This window comes from Alligator sinensis, unplaced genomic scaffold, assembly GCF_000455745.1.
Source record: "Alligator sinensis unplaced genomic scaffold, ASM45574v1 scaffold599_1, whole genome shotgun sequence".
Taxonomy (NCBI): domain Eukaryota; kingdom Metazoa; phylum Chordata; order Crocodylia; family Alligatoridae; genus Alligator; species Alligator sinensis.
The window spans coordinates 836991-842425 of record NW_005841968.1 but is presented as its reverse complement, the minus strand read 5'-3'; positions in this window follow the sequence as shown (position 1 = coordinate 842425).

The following is a 5435-nucleotide window of genomic DNA, read 5'->3' as shown; positions in this document are numbered from 1 at the left end:
CCCAGTAGAGGGTAAGTATCCCCTCCTTGGATCTGTTCGTCATGCATCTGCTGATGCACGATAAAGTGCCATTAGCTTTTCTGATGACTTCGTCACACTGCCGACTCATGTTCATCTTGGAGTCCACTAGGACTCCAAGATCCCTTTCTGCTTCCGTGCCACCAAGCAGGTCATTTCTGCCCATATGTCCAACCTGTCCAGGTCTGCTTGTAGTTGTTCCCTGCCCTCCGGCGTGTCCACTTCTCCCCACAGTTTTGTGTCATCCGCAAAGTTGGACAGAGTACACTTGACTCCCTCGTTCAAGTCGCTGATGAAGACATTGAAGAGTATCGGTCCATGGACCGAGCCCTGCAGGACCCCACTGCCCACAGCCTTCCAGGTCGATACCGACCCATCCACTATGACTCTCTGGGTGCGACCCTCTAGCCAATTCGCCACCCACTGGACTGTGTAGTCATCCAAGTCACAGCCTCTTAACTTGTTCACCAGTATGGGGTGGGATACCGTATCGAAGGCCTTCCTGAAGTCTAAGTATACGACATCAACCCCTACTCCTGCGTCCAGGCATTTTGTAACCTGGGCATAAAAAGACACTAGATTGGTCAGGCACGATCTGCCTGCTACGAACCCGTGCTGGTTTCCCCTCAGCATAATTTGTCCTGCCGGGCTCTCGCAAATGTGAGCCTTGATAATTTTTTCAAAGACTTTGCCTAGGATGGAGGTGAGACTGACTGGCCTATAGTTGCCTGGGTCCTCCTTCCTCCCCTTCTTGAAAATGGGGACCACATTGGCCCTTTTCCAGTCCTCCGGGACCTGGCCCATGCGCCACAACTGCTCAAATATTATCTCCAGTGGTTGCGCAATGACGTCGGCCAGTGCCTTCAGTACCCTCGGATGGAGCTCATCCGGGCCTGCCGACTTAAAGGCATCCACTTCCTCCAAGTGACCCTGCACCATCTCAGGGTCTATGCTTGGTAGTCTGGCGTCCTGCTGCTGCCTCTCTACAACCCCAGTGAGAGACTTGTCGTGCCCCTCGCTTAGGAACACTGAGGCAAAGAACTCGTTGAGGAGTTCAACCTTGTCCCCCCTGTCCGTCACCAATGGCTTCTGCCCATTTAGCAGGGGTCCTATTCCACCTTGGGCCTTCCTTTTGCTCCCTATATATCTAAACAACAATTTTTTGTTATCCTTTTTGTTTTTTGTTTTTTGTTTTTTTGTTATCCTTTTTGGTTTTGAAACAAAACTCGAAGTGAAACACTGTTCCGTCGAATCGTCGAAACGGGAGTCAAATCAGAACGGTGCTGTTTCGCACAGCCCTATTAATGCTTAGCTCTATCCTGGGAATTTAGCAGCAGCTTGGAAAACAGAAATGCAGGTACTAGCTGAGGTAGGAGCATTCAAAGCTACTCAAAAACTTTTGGAAACTCAACATCCTTGAGGAGCTGGGAGGAGGAGGAGAATTCAGAGATCACAATGGACGGCTAAGTAAAAAACTTCAATTTACCAGCTGTTTGGTATGTATATTATCAAATAAAAGAACACTGAGAACTCTGAAAGATCATAGATTTACAGATATGTAACACTGTTCCCCTTATCTATTATTCTTAAGCATGTCGGAACATATGTGTAAGTGCTTTCTTCAAAGCATAATGTACAGGACCTAGAGCAACTCAGTAGGTCAAATAACAAAGTATTATAAAAATAAGCCATCAGAGGAGGAGAACTATCACTCGGGCACCGTTCTCAGGGCATGTCGTGTTATGATTTAATGATTGCACAGTATGCCTTCTTTCATGTGGCCTCTCCTACATAGTATGACCTTGCCAAGGTCATCCACAAATGATGTACCCAGTCCATATTTAAGACCTGTGGGTCCTACTTGGAGGGGAAGTGTGGTCTCGTAGGCAAATCCCTGGACTAAGAATGAGGAGATGTGGAGTTAGTTCCTTGCTTTGCCACTGATTTCCTTTGTGAATCAGAAAACTGATTTAGTTAATAGCTGCTAGTCACTATGGGGACACTATTGGCAAACTTACTGATGAAAGCTAAACTGATAAAAGCAAGGGTTAAATCTAATAAAAGTGTCTCACAAAAACGTTTGTAGTTTTGCAGTTGAAGTAGATTGGTTTAAGAACACATTTTATTTTAATCCAGTACATGCCTGTAGGTGGCTGAGGTCTTACCCTGTGAGCTCCTCAGAGCAAGAGTATCTGTTTCTGGACGTTTGGAAAGCGCTAGCATGTTTGGGTTCTACTGCAAATACATTCATAACGCCTAAGGTACTTCTTGCCCTTAGGAAGGAAGTTAATCAATATTTTTTAGATATGGCCGAGGGCAACCAAAGCATTAACCCATCACTGTTCTTCTGTTATGGGGAAGATGGATAGTTCAGTGGTTTTGGTGTCAGACTGCAATTTGGGAGCCTCTGGTTCAATTTGATGATCAGTCACAGGCTCCTTTAGTGACCTGGGGCAAGTCTCACTTATCCTTAGTATACCTCAGTTCCTTGCACATAAAGTGAGCTTTGATAGCACTCTTCTTTTCCCAAGGGTGTCATAAAGTTAAAAACACCAAAAATTATGAGGTGCTCTGATACAATGGAAAATCAGAGCCATATACATACCATAGATACAAATTCCTTTCTGTGGACTAGCTCTAATGTTGTTCATTATTTTTCAGGGTGGCTATTGACTACCCATTACTTTACATTACTTTTCCTCCAAACCTTGGAGAAGAACTCGTATCACAGCCCCATGCCCTCATCTTATGGATTTGGAATGATGAGGAAATCCCAGATGACCTCAAGGATGCCATGATTGTGACAGTCTTTGAATAGGAGACAAGTCCGACAGGATATTGCAGAGGGACCGCCTTGCTGTCCGCCACAGGAAAGATCGTTGCAAGAACTCTCCTGAACCGTCCTCTTCCACTTGCTGAAGAGCTCCTCTTGGTATCTCAGTGCGGGTTTAGGGCATCAAGAAACACAGCTGACATGCAAGGTTCCCTCTAAGGTGCATGCGTGTGCGGCTGCGCACAGCTGAAGTGTGTCTGGAGAGGAGCTGAAGCTCCTAGGCAAGGTTGGGGTGGGAGCCTGGAGTGGGCTCCACCAGCTCCGGGACATTGCTCTGCTCCCCAGGCCTGATGCCACGTGCCTCCTTGCTCCCCAAAGCCATGAGGGGGAATGGAGCAGTATCCTGGAGCCGGCGGAGCCTCACTGGGGCAGGCAGCGGCTCCTCCCTGAGGTGAGGCAAGGCAGGGATGGAGGCTGGGGCGGGGAGCTGGCGCGGGCTCTGCTGGCTCCAGGGAAGTGCTGCACTCCCTGGCCCTGATGCGGGGGAGCGGAGCACTTTCCTGGAGCCGGCAGAGCCTGCACCAGGTCCCAGCCCCAGGCCCTGGTCCCCAGCTCCCAGCTCCAGCCCATGGCCCCCGGCTTCCAGTTCCAGCCCCTGGCCCCTGACTCCAGCCCCAGCCTCTGGCCCTGGCTCCAGCCCCCGGCCCCAGCTCCAGCCTCCAACCCCCAGCCTCTCGGCTCCAGGCGGCGCGCTCACGGACCACTACTCCTTAGAGGGAACATTGCTGACATGATCGTCACTGCTTATCAACTGCAGGAAACATGCTGGGAGCAACAGAAACCTCTCTATGTGGCCTTCTTTGACCTCAAGAAAGCCTTTGACCCTATCAAGCAAGAAGCACTGTGGAACATGCTTCTGCAGTACAGGTGCCCACCAAAATTTGTCACCATTCTTTGCCTGATCTATGAAGGTGTGGAGGTGGTAATTCTCAGTAACAGATCCATCACAGATCCCTTTGAGGTTAAGACCGGAGTTAAGCAAGGCTGTGTCATGGCTCCAACACTCTTTACCATGTCATTGCTCCAGTACTCTTCTCGATATTCCTTACTGGGATGCTACATCTGACCACCAACAAGCTTCCAGTCGGAGCGGAGCTGAACTACCGAATGGATGGTAAGCTGTTTAATTGCAGCCGACTCTGAGCCAAAACCAAGACCACCCTGACCTCAATCGTTGAACTCCAGCATGCTGATAATGCTGTAGTGTGTGCTAACTCGGAAATGCACCTTCAAGTAATCGTCAGTGTCTTTACTGAGACGTACAAGAAAAAGGGACTGATGCTTAACATTCAGAAGATTAAGGTCCTCCATCAACAGGCTCTTAATGAGCAGTCCCCAGCGTTGGTAATTCAGATTCACGGTGAGACTCTGGAGAACACTGAGTATTTCCTGTACCTCAGAAGCCATCTCTCACAGAAGGCTGACATCGATGAAGAAATCCAACACTGCCTCAAATGTGCAAGTTTACAGACTATAAATACATTAAACATATCACCAGTGTGACTGCTGTTAAATCTCTGATTTATTTTTTTTAAATGAAATTTAAACATTTATAGAGCTCCACAAAAGTAAAGTGTGTTTGTGTGTGTGTGTGTCTATGTGTTTTAAAGAACTTTCACCCTTAACATCTTTCAACAGATCTTACGGTTCTGGATGGAAAATGAATTTAACAGGATATTACTGTTCTGTTGCAATATTTCTCGTGTACAACAATATTATAGTTGGTGTTAAACTTTATTACCAGCCCTGTGATAAAATTAGTTCAATATTGGCTGCTTTTATAATGTGGTTTTACAATTGCAACATGGGATAATGTGATAGTAAAAAACAAAAAACAAAGCCCTCAGAGTAGGGGAAAGGAACAGAAAGTTACATACAGGGTAGGTACAGGACAGGGGCTGCATTTTAATGCAGGCGGCTGAGAAAAGCTCTCTTAAGAGTCACTTAATGCCAGAAACAGCTTCTCTGTTATATTAGAAACTGACTGATGATAGTTGTGCAGAAATGCTTGTCAAATGGAGAGCAGGAGGCAAAAATATGAGCAACGTTGAGAACAAGGCAAATTTAGAGTAATGCTGTCAATTGTCATTGGCTCCCTAGTGCAGGAATGAATTAAAAATAGCATTTTGTTGAGAATGGTTATTTGTTCCAGGTCGGGTTAGTTTATTCTTAATAGGATTCAGCACGGTTAACATAACTGGAGGGTTCACTGGCGCTGTCTGGAGTAATGGTCATGAAGAATGGCACATACGTTCTGGATGATCTTGAAGGTCATTATACTGCATCTTGTCCTCCCAACTTTTTATCTGTCTTTTCTATATAGGCAGTAAGGTCCTTTGGGCAAGCACTCTCTTCCTCCCTTTTTTGGACAGCCCTTGGCATAGCAGGCTACTGACTCCAGTTGTAAACCGTCAGCACTGCTGCAACCCAAGTAACGTGTTCTGCTCTGAGGCCCTGATCCTCAGCCTCACTCTATTGCCATCACAATTAGTGGAGGATGATAATGGAGCAAGTGTTTACAGTGCCTGAGGATCTGGGTCTGAATGTGATGACTCCAGCTGGATGGTTAGTGAGATGCACGTTA